This window comes from Pinus tabuliformis, chromosome 1_1 (genome assembly GCF_031772625.1).
Source record: "Pinus tabuliformis cultivar Carrire ecotype Pingquan chromosome 1_1, CPIR1, whole genome shotgun sequence".
NCBI classification, from domain to species: domain Eukaryota; kingdom Viridiplantae; phylum Streptophyta; class Pinopsida; order Pinales; family Pinaceae; genus Pinus; species Pinus tabuliformis.
The window spans coordinates 372647133-372667628 of NC_142297.1; the positions used below are offsets into that span (position 1 = coordinate 372647133).

Consider the following 20496-nt stretch of genomic DNA (forward strand, 5'->3'; position numbering starts at 1 on the left):
TTAGACAACCAAGATTGAGCTCCAACTCACCCCAACAAATGAAAATAATGTTCAGCAGAGAGGGAAACGACTCTAGTATGTAGAAATCCACCCAAGAACGCTTAAGAACACTCCAGGCAAGGAGAGAGAAATTTTTAACAGTTGTATAGGAAACAAATTAGCAAATCCTTGAGGAAATAAAATAGCTCCAGAACCGTGGCAGTTGATCTCTAACTCAACAAGAGAGTGGATTATGAGTAACTTAGAGCTGATGCATTTCATAGAGCATCAATCAATCAAGAGTTTCTGAATGATGTTAATAGAAATTCAATGGAGAGTTATGTATTTAAGCCATGAGCACAAAGACATGGAGCACATATAATATAACTAAAGAGTAATAATGATGATAACTCATACACCATAAGTTTATTATATCTTAGGAACATATATTAGATGAGAGCCTAGCACATTGCCTTCATTGTTAAAAGAGAGATGTCCATGTGCAAATTAACCCTCGCTCCATGTGAGACTATTGCAGCATAGCTGCTATGGGAAAATGAAGGAATTGGTCATGGCAATTAAACACTGAATTGAGCTAGTTTCAGTGTTTTCCAATTAGGGCTATTACATCTTTTCACACGCAAAGATTGTAGGACATTTCAATATTACAAAGGCAACAATACAGGCATAGTCACTCTTTGTTTAGTTAATTCAAAGCTCATGGAGAATGATATCTAGGTGTTTTAGCCTATATTAGACCTTTTTTGGGTAGAAACAACGAAAGTGAAAAAGATCAAATTCTATAATCCAACGGGAGAAGAAAAACTGAGGATAAAAAGAAGTTTACAACACTTGAAGAAACCAAAGTCTGTGACTAAGCCGAATCTCAATCTAAAGCTATCTATTTGTAGCAAGATCTGAATATTTGTGGTAAAGAGTCAAGGTTTTGATGTAGTAGACAAAGATTAGTAATAGAAGGAAAAGAGTCTATAACTTGAAGTTAGTGTATTATAATAAGAGACTAAACCTATAATAAGGACAGAAATTTAGAAGCTGCTTCTAACTTTGACTAGGTAGAGACTCAACTATTGACCTTGACTTTAAGAGGAGGGCTGACTTGGAGGGACTCTTTAATCTTGTGTTGGATATCTCATTTTGAATAAATTCAATAAGAGGAGGATTGTTGGGATTTCCCCTATTGAGAGGTTTTGCCTTGGGTTGAAAGCCTAAATCTTTGTGTCTCGTACTTCTTTGTGTTCTTGGAAGGAAATTACTTAATGAAAGAGAAATATTAACTAACAAAGAAAAGAATATTTATATAGGAGTTTACTTCCAACTATGAAGGAATGCAATGAGGACATAAAATTTGTAAATCTTAAACTTGGCTAGGCCATTGCACCTCCAAAAAACTGACTCATTAAGCCATAAACTAGAAACCTTCTGTGGAACTCCAAAAACAAATGAACTAGAATGAATTATCAACCAAAATCTAGGGCCTTTACATTTCCCCTATTGAGAGGTTTTGCCCTTGGATGAAAGCCTAAATCTCTATGTCTCGTACTTCTTTATGTTCTTGGAAGGACAATTTGTGTAATTACTTAATGAAAGAGAAATATTAACTAACAAAGAAAAGAATACATATATAGGAGTTTACTTCCAACTATGAAGGAATGCAATGAGGACATAAAATTTGTAAATCTTAAACTTCTCTAGGCCACTGCACCTCCAAAAACCTGACTCATTAAGCCATAAACTAGAAACCTTCTATGGAACTGGAAAAACAAATGAATTAGAAAGAATTATCAACCAAAATCTAGGGCATTTACACTTTACATTCGACAATCTATTGCAGTATGAATATTAAGGTCACAACTATTCATTTATATTGCACTGTTGTAAGAAACGATGATCATATTTGATATATTTTGCCTAGTAAGGCCTGCACTTCATCATTGCCAGCTCTAACCAAGGTTTCATGTTCCCATTGTAATTAACAACAACTGCATTATCAATCTCTAAATAGTCCATGCTAGGATTATATCGTAAACCCAGCACATGCCAAGACTTATCTAAATGATGGGTCAAGCCATAAAACGTTCAATCCAGGGGGTAGATTTCCAAGCTTCCACAACACTCTATCCTCATTCTGACATACAATAAAAGAAAAGCTTAGAAATTGAACAAAGAAAAACCCATTAAGATTTCTAGCTAATTACTTTAGATTTACTTCAAATACTTTAAAGTAAGCATCACGGGAATTAACATAAACAAACCACACTACACACTTACCGTGTTCTACCACTTGTGATATATTCCAATTATATCTTGTTTCTCCCATTCTTTGAGATCAAATACATTCATCTGATATGCCCAACCACAAGAATTAGGATCAAAGTGTCTGGCTATGTGCGGATTGGAAAAATTAAGGTATTTGTCAAATCGGCGAAAGCCTTCTCCACAAGTTTCCACTGAACCATCATCCTTTCCATGAAGATCTAGTGACCACAAGGGCGTCAAATCTTTCTGCACCACAATATCATCATCCAAGAAAAGGATCTTGTCCATTTTGGGATAAACTTGTGGAAGATAGAAACGAAGATGATTTAACATGGATAAATATTTTGGATTTATATATTTCAAATTGGAGGAACATGTTGAGAGTGTAGTTGAGTGATCTTCCTTGAAATAATACTCTTTCATAGATGCGGATTCAAGTTGGTGAAGCACAAGGCAATAGGAGGAATTGAGCCATTTAAAATCATCAACATTTTCTACATGTATCACAACTTTCCCTGGGCGATTAAATAAAAACCACATTTTCATGGCCCCAAAATTTAACTTGTCTGTGATGAGATGAAATACATGTTTCTCATATTCCTACAAACACAAGTAAATCACCTACAATGAAATCCGAATATTAAATGTAAAATGCAGCAAAACTGTTGGACTTCCAAGCTTTAGAGTAATTTAAATTAATAACACTTCACCTTAGCATTCATGATAATTGAATTCACAACCACAGATGCAGCCAATATATTGTCAAAAAATAATGCATAGTGATAAAGAGTCAGATCCTCGAACTTGACCTTTTTAGAAAATTATCGCTTTTCAAGAGGAAGAAAGTAATAATCTATGGTCAATCGCATGGACAGATAGTGCAAGCCCTTGGGAACAGACTTTGTTTCCACCTGACTTAAAAGTTTACTTTGCTTTTCCAAGGTCCTTGCTTGCCTGCAGACTGAAGCATGCCTTGCAACTTCGTTGTTACTATCGCACAGCCATAAAATTGTTCTCTAGCCCTGGATAGTGATCCATAGCCTTGATCTTCTTAGGTGCACTGAAACATTCATATCAATTATCAGTCATGAAAAAGAGAATGAAAAACAGAAGGATTGACACACAGATTGCAACTTTAAAAGAAACAAAGGATATGAAGACCAAATGCAAATGGAAGCACTTACTACTCTTGATTTAGAAGCAGCCAATGCGAAAATCTAGGGGGTAGTGTTCCAAGCTTCCACAACACTCTATCCTCATTCTGACATAGAATAAAAGAAAAACTTAGAAATAGAATAAAGAAAAACCCATTAATTTTTCTAGCTAATTACTTCAGATTTACTTCAAATACTTTAAAGTAAGTATCATAGGAATTAACATAAATAAACCACACTCCACACTTACCATGTTCTGCCACTTGTGATATATTCCAGTTAAATATTGTTTCTTCCATTCTTTGAGATCAAATACATTCATCCCATATGCCCAACCATAAGAATTAGGATCAAAGTGCCTGGTTATCTGCAAATTGGAAAAATTAAGATATTTGTCAAACCGGCAAAATCTTTCTCCACAAGTTTCCACTGAACCATTAACCTTTCCATGAAGATCTACTGACCACAACAGGGTCAAATATTTCTCCAACAAAATATCATCATCCAAGAAAAGGATCTTTTCTAGTTTGGGATAAACTTGTGGAAGATAGAAACGAAGATGATTTAGCATGGATAAATAGTTTGGATTTATATATTTCAAATTGGAAGAACGTGTTGAGAGTGTAGTTGAGTGATCTTCCTTGAAATAATACTCTTTCATAGCTACGGATTCAAGTTGGTGAAGCACAGGGCAATAGGAGGAATTGATCCATTTAAAATCATCAACATTTTCTACCTGTATCGCAGCTTTCCTTGGGTGATTAAGTAAAAACCACATTTTCATGGCCCCAAAATTTAACTTGTCTGTGATGAGATGAAATACATGTTTTTGAGATTCTTGCAAACACAAGTAAATCACCTACAATGAGATCCAAATATTAGATGTAAAATGCAACAAAACTATTGGACTTCCAAACTTTAGAGCATTTTAAATTAATAACACTTCACCTTAGCATTCATGACAATTGAATTTACAACCACAGATGCAGCCAATACGTTGTCAGAAAATAATGCATAGTGATAAAGAGTTGGATCCTCCAACTTGTCCTTTTTAGGAAATTTCACTTTTCAAGCGAAAGCGAGTAATAATCCATGGTAAATCACATGGAAAGACAGTGTAGGCCCTTGAGAACAGTCTTTGTTGCCAGCTGACTTAAAAATGTACTTTGCTTTTTCAATATCCTTACTTGCTCATCTGCAGACTGAAGCATGGCTCGCAAGTTCTTTGTTAGTTTCACACAGTCATAAAATTGTTCTCTAGCCTTGGATAGGATATGACCCATAGCCTTGATCTTCTTAGCTACACTGAAACATTCATATCAATTATCGGCCATGAAAAAGAGAATGAAAAGAAGAAAGATTGACACACATATTGTAACTTTAAAAGAAACAAAGGATATGAACACCAAATGAAAATGGAAGCACTTACTACTCTTGATTTAGAAGCAGCCAATGTGAAAACTATTACCTTTGAGGTAGATCAAAATCTGCATTAGCCTCACCCAATGTACACTGACATTCTTTAATACGAAGCATCAATTCATGGTATAAATCAAGATTATTCCTAGCCTAGGAAATGCTTGAATACAGCCTAGCCATGATCAGTTGCTTTCACATCAATCTAAAAGTGGAGTCAGAATTCTCGTTCTCATTTTCTTGCCTCCAAATGCTATATTTTCCTAGAACAATAGAATCTACCTCCTTGGAATGTTTAATTGCCGTGTTTTCAAGCTCAACTCATTTTTCTTCATCCTGTTGAATCAACTTTGTTGACCTTTCCTCCCTCGTCTTTGGACTCAATTGCTGTAAGCATTAAACTACTATAAATTAAAGCATAGTATGCTAAAATCTAAGATATATAAATTTTTTCTATTGGAGAAGTAACATTCAAAAAGGATTTTGGAAAATAATATAACAATTCCCTTTTCCATGAGAACAAAAAGTAGCGATCTAGTGCAGTAAAGAATTTTATCCTCCGCAAAACTTTTGTTGGACTTTCTTCAAGCTGCAAATGGTCTGCATTACAACAACCATTGTCCTAAGAGTTTGACTAGACATTACCTTACAATAGGCTACCAACATCATAGACCAATTAACTAGGGAAAATAAAAACTTACCATCAAGATCATTCTCTTTGATGTCTCGATGTTCACTTCCTATGTCAACCTCTTGAAACCTCATAAGAAGTTCTTCGTCAATGGAAGATTTTTTCTACACCTCATCATTCATTTTACCCCCCTTAGGATTTTCCTTGCCTTCTTCGTTGAAGATCAAACAATCTTGTTGTGAATGTAACTTTTATAAGCTGTCTCCAGAAGTCGTTTGCCTCTGCTTGATGTACACCATTAGAAATAGAGAAGCACCCTTGCCAATGTCATTTTTCACTTCCTGCTTAATACAACCCTACTCAACTACATAGATCATCATCACATAGGTTTCCTTACATGTTCAATAGAGAAAATAACCAAAATCTTCGCCAATCGTACCTCACAGTTAGTAATATCCCTTTGGTTTGCTTCGGAGGGCTTTTCTAATACCCATGAGGAAGATAAATCATTTCGTCCAACAATATTCAAGTTTATAGTTCCTGAGTCCTCTGTGTTAGTTGTTATGACATCAATCACCTGCCCAGTAAATAGAGTTTATTTTCAATTCTATGCTCAATAGGGGAGAAAACAAATTTAAGATATGCAAATACAACAAGTTTCTTATACTTGCCTCCTTTGGGAAGAGAGAGTCAATGCTCTTTGTTAAACTCTGCCTTCTCCAGTCATCTACCTGTTCCTATGAACCCCGCAAACAAATAGACAAGAGTGATTTTAAACACATGACAGAGCTCCAGTATCCTCAATAATTCCTCTCTATTTCGATCCACTCAGGTTGATTAAATTTCAGTTTAGGGACACTATTTATTTTCTGGGATTATACTAACGTAACTGCAAGTGCATTGCCCAGATCCTGAAAAAGAACAAAATGGCCATAGAAAAATAAAATTGGTTTTCAAGATGTGGAAAGAGAATACCATTCTAATAGATCCATCTCCCGAGAAGTTGTGCCCCGTTGTTTTAAATGATAAAAAATGCATAAAAGGTCAGGTAGAAAGACTTGATGGAGAAGAATATCTATAAAAATAGTGAAACACTAAAAATGGTGTTGCTTTGCTATCATGGATATGCTAATATCAAGATTTCATTACACATGAATAATAAAATGGTGTGTATAATATCTATCACTTTTTTTGGTCAATGTGCTCTGAACACTGTGGGAATAGTGTGAAAATGATATGTATAGTAGAAAGTAGCTGGTGAACAAGATTGTTGTTATGAATTGGGTCTAGGTTGGGTGGATCAGAACTAGTTTTAGCTTGACTGATGAGAAGTGGATTTAGCTTTATGGATGAAAAGTGGGCCTAGCTTGGATAATGAGGGGATGGGAAGAATGATTGTTACCCTTCCCACCCAAATTCAATTCCCACAAGATTCAATTCCCATGAGTAAGATGTTGAAATGAACTCTTAACAAATATATTTTTATAATACCCATCGAGCTTATGTAGAATCCAGCGAACACTTAGTACCATCCTCCTCAGAATGAGGAGTGCCCAGTGAATTCACCAAGTAGTTTCGCATTTCCCTTTGTTAAAAAATGGAAACTGCATTGTTATTTCTTGCTATTGGGATGAATGGTTTCATTATCTTTGGCAAGGGAAATTACTCTAGGGGTAGTTGGTAAAACCTTCGCTCTTGCATGAGAGAGGTGCAAACTTTGAATCTTTCTCCTGGTAGGTATTATACCGTGTTAATATAGAGATGGAGTTCACAGCATGACACAGATCAAATGAAAGGAAACCTATAAAGAAAACTCACAAAATGTCTAGAAAAATGTTAGAGGTGCAAAAGTAAGTTTGATAACATCTACGCCTTCAGATCCCATGAAAAAGCTAAAAGGAAAATCAAATTCCAAAGCAGGTCCATGGGCTTTTGGTTTAATGGTTAACCAGGGGTGGTGAAGGCAAATCAAATTTCTAAGCAGGTCCATGGGGTCTTGGTTCAATGGTTAACTGGGGGTGATGATAATTCCCCGCCAAGGCTTAGATCACATAAATACATTGTTCAGTGGGTTCTCAATGAAAGGGATCTTTCTAAAATATTATAAGACAACTACACTTCATTGTAATGGAGATCTTACTTGAATTTTGTAAGAAGTCTACACTTCATTGTAATACTACGAGATTAAGAAAGGGCATGCTTGCCAACAAAGATAAATTAAACATAGACCCAACCCAAAAAAAGAGATAGAAGCAACCTGACAAGGGAGGAGCGTAAGAAGAAGCTTACCAGTGAGGGAGGATGGTAGGAAGAAGCTTACTAGCGAGGGAGGAGGCAAGGAAGAAGCTTACCAGTTATAGATGTAGATATGGAGTGACGAAACCTAGCTTCCAGAAAAACCAATGCCATGACCACAAAGATAACAAGGAATCCCACCATAGCTATTCGATGATGAAAAGCCCGACCTCGCCATCCTCCATTTCTATCGTGCTGGTAGCCCTGCCACCCTCCATTCCACACACCTCCTCTTTTCACAGGCATCTTTAGCTCTCAACCCTAACACCACATTTCTCCTTCTCCTCATCCTAAACAGACATTGAGTAATGCAACCCTGACTGAATCATAATCCTCTACATCAAACCCATATCATGGTTAGCAGAAAAATATGAAGTCAGCAACAACCAAAAAATCCCTTAGATCTCATATATACTTCAAAGCATTTGATAGAAAAGTTTACCAAAGGCATTACGAAATGGATAGATCAATTGATTTCTTGCAGTTTTGAGAAAAAAGGGACACTGACATGGTAAAAACCTAGATGAAAATGGGCATAGGAGTCGAAAGTAGATAGATTTGAGGGTTTCTATCTCTATTAGCCTTTTTTGTTAAAAAAACAAAACATATAATTAAGGGAAACATGTCATTCAGATTCAAGTGCCAACATAGATGTTATTATTAATGGGGATCCTTGCCACTCTAGCTAACTGTTCATACACTACGACATAGGAAGAGGAGGAACAGGTAGGCAGCGTTGGGTATATATGACACCCCTCAACTTACTAATTTAACTGAGTAGGTACCAACTTGGCCTACCTTGCATTGAGGCATGTAAAGGTAAAGAGAATGCTAGGGGGGTAATTTGATGAAAAGAAAGGGTGAATTATGCATCCCTAAATGCACATCATTAGACTTTGTTTAAGATTCGTGATTCTGAAGCTGTGAGTATACTAGAGTGTAAGCACAAGAGAGAAGCTAAACATATTGTGATCTAACATTTAAAATGGTGACTTGTTGATTGATTTCTCATTCAGAATGAAGAGAAAAAAAACTGATGATTGGGGGAGAGAAATGATGAGTGTTTTGTTGCGTAAAGGAAATACATTATTTTGAGGCCATGGATAGATCTTAATGGCCTGGGATGCCAGTGTTAGTAAAACCTTACCTAAATGCCTTATGAATGCTACATGGATAAGTGTTACACTTACATTATTGATGCACTAACCATAGGGAGTTGGTATAATATTCATGGTTATGGGTGCTTACAAAACTGGGTTTTCATATACCTATGAAGTGAAAGGGAAGCAAGTACCCTTTCTTCAAGATAGGAGTAAGGATGTAGATTTCAACTAGCCAATAAAGAAAAAATTTGTTAAAGAATACTTTTTACACATCCTGTGTCTATTAGTACGAACTGGTTTATAAACATAGTGTTGGATTAATGTCATAACACTTATATAATTTGTTTTGATTCTCAAAAAACTTGTTACAGCCACAATGCACGGGTGTCTAAGAAGAATAACTCCTCTGAAATAGTACAGTGACTAGTTGTCTCTTTAAAAGTCTATGTACATTATTTTTAATGCGAGGACAATAGCTTGGGAAGGCCACAATAAGTATGAATCCTATATAAAGGATAAAGACTCCCCATTGAGATATATTGAGTCTTATTTTGTAATCGAGCTATGCTATGTTGGAGGTTTCCCCCTTGAAGAGGCAAGTGAACACTACTTTCATCTCTTAATAATAAAATACTTGTTGTTTTTCTCATTTTCTTCTATGTTCTGGGTTGTATTTCTTTGCATATTTTGTATTCTGGAATTTCTCGCAGGTCAGGGGCATAACAATTTATGAGTGGTACATGGAGGCTTTTCCAGTGGTCTTTAAAACTACCATTCTCCTTCAACATACCATGTCTGGTTCAACAAGTGCAAGGTTATGTTATGATTGTGACACCTTGTTAATCTTTGAAATATCTTGCAACCTTTTCTTTGCAAAGTATACATGAATTTGATCATCCCATCACATTTGCCTTTCTATAATCCTTGGATTTACTTCCAACATGTGAATAGATTTTATTGAGACTTGTATATTGAAGATGCCAACTATTGACGTGATTTTAATGGTGTCTTGTGCTAATAATTACAAATCATGGATAAGCTTACATAACACAATGCCTTAATTTGTGGATGAGATCATCAAGGCTACCTTTATTCATGAAATTTTTAAAATAACTACAACACTTACAATCTCAAACTCCTTCCTAAAAACAAGATCGTAGGGGTCAAAGGAAGGGCTTTATGAAACCTCCTTTCAGCTTGAAACAAAATATAAGGAGGCAGACCATACGTTCTCCACCACCCCAACTTAAGTTCAAATGAATGGTTTATAAAGTAGTATGAGAGATTCCTCACAACTCATTTGAGGGGTAAATCCTCCAATTTTGAACTCAATTGTCTTTCCTTAAAAATATCTTCAATAGCCACCAAATATCTATAATAGTAATCTTATTATGAATCGAGCTAATATTATTACATGAAAACACTTATACTAGATAAAACCATATACATTTTTAAAAACATTAACCACCAAAAATACATTTCTAAAAAAATAATAAATAAAGTGATTCTATTAAAATAAATTCTAAAAAAAAAAAACATTTATTAAGAAGACTACCAAAACCAAAATATCTTACATAGAAAAATATATTATTATCTTACATAAAAAGACCTTATTATTAGTAATAATTAAAAAATATACCACACATACACTAGATTTTCCTTCGGAAGTATAGACTTACATGTGATACCTAAATTCAATGCAAGATTACCTTATTATTAATAATAATTAAAAAGCATACCACATACACTAGATTTTCCTTCCGATGTGATACCTAAATTCACATGCAAGATTATGGTAAAAGTCCACCAAAAAAAGGAATTCACATGCAAGATTATGCTAAAGGGTCAGTGGGTCCCATGATAAAAGTAAAAGTTTTTGAACAGTCTCAAATACTAAATTCACATACAAGATTATGGTAAAAGTCCACCAAAAAAAAGAATTCACATGCAAGATTATGCTAAAGGGTCAGTAGGTCCCATGATAAAAGTAAAAGTTTTTGAACAGTGACAAATACTAAAGAAACCATATTTATGATTAAACACTTCAATCCAAATTCCAAGAGCACCAATAATTCAGATTTGTTTATTTTTCAACTAATTAAATCATATTGGCAATGTTCAAAAACAACGCCTCACCAAACTCATTCCTGTGTTGGTGTACTATTTGTCACGACACAAATAGTACAGTGAATCAAATAGTATAGTGCTTTATTGTAAAAAATAAATAAATTTTGAGATGGATTTTTTTTCTAGGATTTGAAATTTTGACAAAATGAATATAGTACTATGGATGATTAGAATCATAATTTTCTAATCAATAATCACAAAAAATTTAAAATATACCTTGTTTTTAAAAATTAAAAATATTTACATTTTTCAGTCTAATAATAACAAAGATTTAAAAAAAATTTCCGCCACAAGCAAAATAACTCTACCCCTTTGCGCGTGAAGAAATCCAAGAAGAAGGCCCAGCTGTGCGAATAAATCTTAGTTACATCAGTAAACTAAACATAACATTAATGTATGCTTATTTTAACTTTGGTATTAATCAGAATACTAAAATATAATTAATAATTAAACAAAACCTTTAAAATTTTTTAACAATATAATTACGGGCCAATTACTCTCTTCTCAAGCATGGGTACCGCTCCCGGATATTGGAGAGCAAGTACGAAACGCTTCAAAACAGTTGGATATTTTTGTAAGTAAGTTGGAGGTTTCTGGGAAGGTCCCTGTACAGAAATTGAAATATCACAATTAATATTTTATCATTTTAACTAGCCATAATACTATGCATAATTTGATGGGAAATTTCAAAATTTGATCGAACAAAATTAAATAAACTTAAATAATTGTAAAAATTCAAACAATTTTGAATAGCCAAAAATTGTAGACAATTAAATTACGCTTTACTATAGAAGTTATCTATTATTGTAATTCATTGATCCGTGAGAAAACTATGTCGGGGAGCCTATTCTGAAGACGTTGATGCAAAGCCAAACATTTGAACTCATGAACAAAGGCAAAAAAATATATGAGTGGGGGTCGCGTCCGCATTGGGCGGCCCGCCCCGTAATCCCCGCGCGGTGTACTGACATACAAGGTCTTGTTTTGGGTGGTACCGCTTGGGGGCCGCCCACGTGGGCCTCGCCGGTCCCCTATGAAATGTTTTGGCGCGCCAAATAGTCTACTTATAAGGCATTCCCATATCAATTCAAGGTTTTGGTTAAGTACATTATTATTGCATGCGAGGTATGGGAAAGAATAAAAGTAGCCGAAGATTATCTGTTTATCTAAGACTGACTATGTGTTGATATACTCTATTTACTTATAAATAGAAGAAGATGGACGCTAGTATATTGTAATTCTGATTTATGTATGAGCAAAACCTACCTGCGTGGTTACTTTGTTTTAATGATTTTATGGTCGGGTCGTGATATCTCCTAATAAGTAGTTAATTGAATAATTAATTAAATAAACCAATTAAATAAAAAATTATCAACCAAAATTAAATTTAATGTATATATTCATTTAAATATCTCACCATTGAAATAAATCGATATAAAAAACATTTAATTAAAATTGAACTACAAAATCATTGATTAATTCATGTCACCACCTAAAGCAAATGCTCTTCCATTGAGCTAGCACACTCTAAAAAATTATGTGAAGAGTTATGCCAATCCTTAAAATTGCATTTATTGTCATTGATTTTAAATTAAAGAAAAAAGATAAAAGATAAAAATTAAAAACTAAGAACAAACCCAAACACCAAACCAAGTGAAGAGTTATGGCAATCGTTAAAATTACATTTATAGCCGTTGATTTTAAATTAAAGAAAGAAGATAGAAATTAAAAACTACTAACAAACCCAAACTGGATAGGGGATTTTTAAAAATGGGTGTTCTAATTTGTAGCTTTGATATAATTTGATTTTCAATTCCATGAACTGTATGCTTATTCTATTATACAGTTTGGTGTATGCCACACTAGAGAAATTGAAACACCACTCTCTCCCTTTTTTTCATTCAAATAAATTATATATAAAGAAAGCTTTATTTTTTTATGGTTTATGGTGAAGGGCGGATGATATTTAATGCTGAGCGTATCAAACAGTATTGAATGTTAAAGACACTGTAGTGAAAGGAAAAGCACACAGAAGCACAGATGATATTTAATGCTCAACGTATCAAACAATAATGAATGTTAAAGATCCTGTAGTGAACGGAAAAGCATAAAAAATAATTGAGGGCTCAATTGTCCATAATACCCAAGTGCAATTTACCCATGTAGAAGGACCCACACAGTTTGACATCATATAATACCTAAAAAAAAATAACCCGAATGACTTGAATACAAACATCCCATGTAAGACTAGTGATAGAACAACCCAGATTGCACCTCTACATTTTCAATTCATTTGGAGACAGATTTTTGCAGTCTCATGAAAGAGAAAAAGTTTTGCAGTTGGGCCCCATTTCTAACATTCAACATAATTGGAGATGAATAGCCAAAAGAGAGCAGAGCAATGCACCCTTTAAAAATTTCACTTTTTTCCCATTTTTCTCCATTATATCATATAGACATGTTATGCTCAATTGAAAAAATGATTCATCATCGCTGCCACACCAAAATCTCACAGTTTCAACCCACTCCAAACATATTTCATCAACTACACAGGTTTACACACACATGCATCTTATGATAGAAGAGAAAAAGGCTCTGCTAGGTAATGGCAACTTTAGATTCAATCTCAGAGAGAAAAAGTAGAAGGAAAAAGTTAAATCCAGAGCTACAACATAGCTATATAAGTGGGGAAAGGGAAAACAAAAGTGATACAATGAATCTAGTTCTTCCTCAATTGAATGAAACTATGAAATTACAAATATGTAATGTAGGAATACTCTGATTGTCATGCAGAATCCAACTTAAACTCTATCCATTAATTCCTCCAGGAAAGCTTTCCAACAACTAATAAAAAGACAAATGTAAGAATAAGCCAACTGTGAACAACCATATAGGTAAGGCAGGTCTACCCTTCCCTAAGGGCACGTGCCGAATAGAATTGTGAGCTTTTGCCATTAAGTCCATCAACCTTGTTAGATCCTTTGGGGGCATTGACTATGCCGAGAGTACCCTAGGTGACCAAGCCACTATGACCTTATCATAAACATGCAGACCATAATTGAGACCAAAAGGGATTTAGGAGTGCGGCATACTACGTTGAGAGAGCCTTAGGTCACCAGGTCATTATGAACCTAATCGTAAATAGGCAAACTGTAACTGATCAAGAATTATCGCACAAAATATTACATTTGTTTAACCCCGAACATTAACAAATTTAACAACTGATGCCCAAACAATAAATGGATATGGAAAAAAAACTAAAATAAGTAATTTGAGGATGTTCTAGTTTCAATTATTCCTTGAAATAATTTGCTCGACACTATTGGAAAAACAATATATGTAAACCAATCAAAATTTCCATATCCAAAAGACTGAAAGAATATGAAGATGAAGTGTGAATTTACTGAAAAAACCACTCTTTTCCTCAAACCCCGTCTTAAGGGCTGTAATAAATCATTCTCAAGCAGCCCACTGACAAGCAAAAATTCAATCACTCCACAGATGCACCACTAAATCAAAAAATTAATACATAGAGAATGGAATGGGCAAAATGTTTAAAAAAAAGATAAGAAAGAAACCAATTTAAAAATAAATAAATAAAATAAAATAACCCCCAAAAGCAATTTTTAGAGTGCATGAGAACTTACCCTCTCAAGCTCATCCTAGATTTCCTGCAGCTTTTCAATGGAGAGCACAAGCTCACCATCTATGTGCTCTTCCTCTTCCCCTTTTGATCTCTTGGACTTGTCCATCTTGCCAAGTCCTTTTGACCCAAAAGTCATAAAAGTCCAACAGAGTCGAAGGCACAGGCATAGTGGTGGAGAGGGAATGATCCTAGCATTCATTATTACCTCCAAAAACGTTGCACGCTCCATCTTACCATCATCAATGAAGAAAACTTCCAAAGCTTAAAATTTAGATCCTATCATTCATTATTACGTCCAGAAATGTTGCATGCTCCATCTTGCCATCCTCAGTGAATAAAACTTCAAATTAAATATTATCATTAAAATACCAAACAAGTTGTTGATTATTTGTTACTTCCACCTACAAATGAGAATTTGCCAGTCCAGGAGATATGTTTTGAAATAGTACCATTGGTTGTAGTGTGTGTGCTAAGCTACCAGGCTGCAATGGTGGCACCTAATTTACCAGGAACGAAACTTAGGAAAATGACTAAAAATAGATGTGCATCTACATCCTATTAAACTAGCAATATTTAGAGTAAATAGAACTAACATCTCAACTATTTTCACATTTTATGAACTGCACCTATAGAGGTCCAGCAGCTGCAAGACCAAAAGAGTTATTGTAAAGCTTCAAGCTATAAAAAATTTGACCATAGCGCCATCTAAGTTTCCCATTGATATGAAGGCCTTGACATACTGATGATGCAAGTAAAATAGGCAATGGAGACCTGCACAAAGCATTAACCAAATATCACAGGTTGCTTTAATTAGGTTGACACTTATCATAGTAAATACAATTCACATCTAACAACAATAAAGCTAATTTTTTCCATTTGTCATTTAAAAAAATGAAATGGAATTGACTATCTAATACCCACCCAAAGCCTACTACTCACTAATCTCTAGGGACAAGTGCATTGCCTAAACCTATCAAATAACCAAGAAGATCTAGGACAGGAGGTGGAGTTGCTGCTATGGGTACTACTTTTGATTGAACATTGGGACCTTTGGCAGGTGAAACATTGATTTCTATCTCAGTGGCTGATAATTCTTCATATGGAAGGTAACAATTTACTTGCAAGTTTGGAGGTAACAAGGTACATTGGTAAGTAACAACGTACAAGGTACATATGGAAAGACATATGGGAGGTAACCTGTACAATCATAAAAAGGGCTTAGAAGAATATATGTGTGCTCTGACTTCTCAACAACATCAAGGAAAGACTTAGTTTCAAAAATAAATTCTTTAATGATCTTTGTACCTATTACTTACCACTTCAAATAGAAGTGTTGAGCGTGACAACTGCCAAAAAAACATATTATTATTAGACATATTGGAAGTAAACTTCTTGAACTAAGCATAAAATATAATACTTATACTAGAAAAACCTATACAAATGCAAACATCTCAAACAATGACAGATGAACTTAAGCCTTTTCATTGAAATAACTTACCACTTCTCTGGTATCCATTTTAGAATCCAAACTAAATCCCAAAACTTAGAAGACTGGCCATTCTTGAACTTCTTTCCTTCCCATTCTCAAGCTTAAAATGGTGATCCCCATGATTATGATCATAGGGCATAATAGAAATGGCATCCAATAATCCAGATAATGCCATCAGCTGCAAATCCTTCTATGCTAAGTATTTGTTGTAGCTTTTATGGAGGATATAGAGCTTGTACCATGCATAAGAATTATACAAATGACTTTCTAATATCTAAAATATCTTTGTTAACTTTGAATAGTAGATTGTCGTCATTTGAGGTTTAGGAATATTCTTGACCATACACAAGGCCATGAATATCTTCTATAGAGTGAAAAGCTTCCTACATATCATATGCCATCTGTCATAAGAAATAGTATAAGGAAAAAATATATTAAAAATAAAAATAATTTAGCTCACAGACTGTATAGTAGGTTCATGAAATTTCACTCAACCCAAAGCTTCCTCTGCAATAGGGTATTCTCGAATAATTAATTCCTACAAGTTCAAATTATATCAACCTTCCCATCTAGACAAATATAATCCTATATCTAATTCAATAGATAACATTTTAGATTTCTACCACCCATTCGATAGTGATAACTTCTTAAAGGTGTGCCAAAAATCTACTCAACATGACATCATAACTATTTACATCATGGGCAATATTGGTAAACACCCAACCAAAGATAAATGGTTTCTAGAATATAATTTTTCTACACATTTCCCCGATCCCATTTCAAATTTCCCTCATCCCATTTCACAGTGGCAGCCAACAATCCAGATGATGCCATCAGCTGCAAATCCTTCTATGCTAAGTATTTATCTTAGCTTTTCTGGAGGATATAGAGCTTGTACCATGCATAAGCATGAGACAAATGACTTTCTAGTATCCAAAATATCTTTATTAACTTTGAATAGCAGATTGTTGTCATTTGAGGTTTAGGAATCTTCTTGACCATACAAAAGGCCATGAATATCTTCTATAGAGTGAAAAGCTTCCTACATATCATATGCCATCCGTCATAAGAAATAGTATAAGGCAAAAACATATTAAAAATAAAAAATTTAGCTCACATATTCTACAGTAGGTTCATCAAATTTCATTCAACCCAAAGCTTCCTCTGCAATAGGGTATTCTCCAATAATTAATTCCTACAAGCTCAAACTATATCAACCTTCCCATCTAGACAAATATAATCCTATATCTAATTCAATGGATAACATTTTAAATTTCTAGCCCCCATTCGATGATGGTACCTTCTTAAAGGAGTGCCAAAAATCTACTCAATATGACATTATAACTATTTACATCATGGGAAATATGGATAAACTCCCAACCAAAGGTAAAAGTGTTGTGCCTTTTTCCCATAAGCATTTATTAGCATACCCTTTTTAGTTGAGAGAAGATCCTTTGGATAGTGGGATACAATCTTTAGTTCTTGTGAGGGCATCCAAAAATCACCCTTAGATAATTGACTGCTAGCATCTTTACAACAGTTTTTGCTAACTGAGTTGATACTTGTCTCAGTGGAGCTTTCCTTGAGGGTCTTTTGCCCAACACTTTGCCTTAAGGTAAAAGTGTGTATGCATTGTTGTATGTAATCTTGATCTTCCATATTATCAATACAAGGAGATACAAATCCTCCAGTTGAATATGCAATAAGTGTGAAATCAGAAGTTGGCTGATGTTGCATGTTCTTCATCAGAATTTGTCCATATTTGTCCATACTGTTGTATTTTCTTTTTCTACAGTACAACTTTCATCCACACTGTCCCCTGAATGTGATTTCTCCTCATTCATTTCTTCAACCTTATCCTCAATATACATCATACTGGACAATCATCATTCTAGTATAGAAAAACCTCTGGATGTTATTGGTGAATAATTATAGTTAATGGGTTCTCATGTAATGATTCCCAATACCAATGGAACAACATATAATTTGAATCACTCAAGTAATGAATCTCAATTTAACAACATTATAATATAATTACATTCTACCATAAATACACATCAAGAATGCTTTGCCTCATAGATTTCAGCACCCATGTATTTGATGGATTTATTGGAATGAAGGAAAATTAGAAAGCCAATCATCTCCTACAGTTATGTATTGCCTTGTCTAGTAACCATGGCCTCTTAGACAACCAAGATTGAGCTCCAACTCACCCTAGCAAATGAAAATAATGCTCAGTGGAGAGGGAAACAACTCTAGTAAGTAGAAATCCACCCAAGAACGCTTAAGAACACTCAAGGCAAGGAGAGAGAAATTTTTAACACTTGTATAGAAACCAAATTAGCAACTCCTTGAGGAAATACAATAGCTCCAAAACCGTGGCAGTTGATCTCTAACTCAACAAGAGAGTGGATTATGAGTAACTTACAGCTGATGCATTTCATAGAGCATCAATCAATCAAGAGTTTCTGAATGATGCTAATAGAAATTCAATGGAGAGTTATTTATTTAAGCCATGAGCACAAAGACAGGGAGCACATATAATATAACTAAGGAGTAATAATGATGATAACTCATACAACATAAGTTTATTATATCTTAGGAACATATATTAGATGAGAGCCTAGCACATTGCCTTTATTGTTAAAAGAGAGATGTCCATGTGCAAATTAACCCTCGCTCCATGTGAGACTATTGTAGCATAGCCGCTATGGGAAAATGAAGGAATTGGTCATGGCAGTTTAACACTGAATTGAGCAAGTTTCAGTGTTTTCCAATTAGGGCTATTACATCTTGTCACAGGAAAAGATTGTAGGACATTTCAATATTACAAAGGCAACAACACAGGCATAGTCACTCTTTGTTTAGTTAAGTCAAAGCTCATGGAGAATGATATCTAGGTGTTTTAGCCTATATTAGACCTCTTTTGGGTAGAAACAAAGAAGGTGAAAAAGCTCAAAGTCTGTAATCCAACGAGAGAAGAAAAACTGAGGATAAAAAGAAGTTTACAACACTTGAAGAAACCAAAGTCTGTGACTAAGCCGAAACTCAATCTAAAGCTATCTATTTGTAGCAAGATCTGAATATCTATGGTAAAGAGTCAAGGTTTTGCTATAGTAGTGAAAGATCACTAATAGAAGGCAAAGAGTCTAAACTGGAAGTTAGTGCATTATAACAAGAGACTAAACCTGTAATAAGGACATAAATTCAGGAGTTGCTTCTAACTTTGACTAGGCAGAGACTCAACTATTGACCTTGACTTTAAGAGGAGGGCTGACTTGGAGGGACTCTTTGGTCTTGTGTTGGATATCTCATTTTGAATAAATTCAATAAGAGGAGGATTGTTGGGATTTCCCCTATTGAGAGGTTTTGCCCTGGGTTGAAAGCCTAAATCTCTGTGTCTCGTACTTCTTTGTGTTCTTGGAAGGAAAATTTGTGTAATTACTTAATGAAATAGAAATATTAACTAACAAATAAAAGAATACTTATATAGGAGTTTACTTCCAACTATGAAGGAATGCAATGAGGACATAAAATTTGTAAATCTTAAACTTGGCTAGGCCACTGCACCTCCAAAAAACTGACTCATTAAGCCATAAACTAGAAACCTTTTGTGGAACTCCAAAAATAGATGAATTAGAATGAATTTTCAACGAAAATCTAGGGCCTTTACATTTCCCATATTGAGAGGTTTTGCCCTGGGTTGAAAGCCTAAATCTCTGTGTCTCGTACTTCTTTGTGTTCTTGGAAGGACAATTTGTGTAATTACTTAATGAAAGAGAAATATTAACTAACAAAGAAAAGAATACATATATAGGAGTTTACTTCCAACTATGAAGGAATGCAATGAGGACATAAAAATTGTAAATCTTAAGCTTGGCTAGGCCACTGCACCTCCAAAAACCTGACTCATTAAGCCATAAACTGGAAACCTTCTGTGGAACTCCAAAAACAAATGAATTAGAATGAATTATCAAACAAAATCTAGGGCCTTTACACTTTCCATTTGACAATCCATTGCAGTATGAATATTAAGGTCATAACTATTCATTTATATTGCACTGTTGTAAGAAAGGATGATCATATTTTATATATTTCGTCTAGTAAGGCCTACACTTCATCATTGCCAGCTCTAACCAAGGTTTCATGTTCCGATTGTAATTAACAACAGCTGCATTGTCAATCTCTAAACAGTCCATGCTAGGATTATATCCTAAACCTAGCACATGCCAAGACTTGTCCAAAGGATGGGTCAAGCCATAAAACATTCAATCCAGGGGGTAGTGTTCCAAGCTTCCACAACACTCTATCATTCTGACATACAATAAAAGAAAACCTTAGAAATCGAACAAAGAAAAACCCATTAAGTTTTCTAGCTA

At 34.6% G+C, this 20496-nt stretch overlaps 2 pseudogenes; both read right to left on the minus strand.

Moving 5' to 3' along the window:
- Positions 1-1851: 1851 nt before the first annotated feature.
- On the minus strand, positions 1852-7998 carry LOC149213172 (polygalacturonate 4-alpha-galacturonosyltransferase-like; annotated as a pseudogene).
- Positions 7999-20160: 12162 nt separating this feature from the next.
- Positions 20161-20496, minus strand: part of LOC149213173 (polygalacturonate 4-alpha-galacturonosyltransferase-like) — a 92593-nt pseudogene continuing 92257 nt past the window's right edge.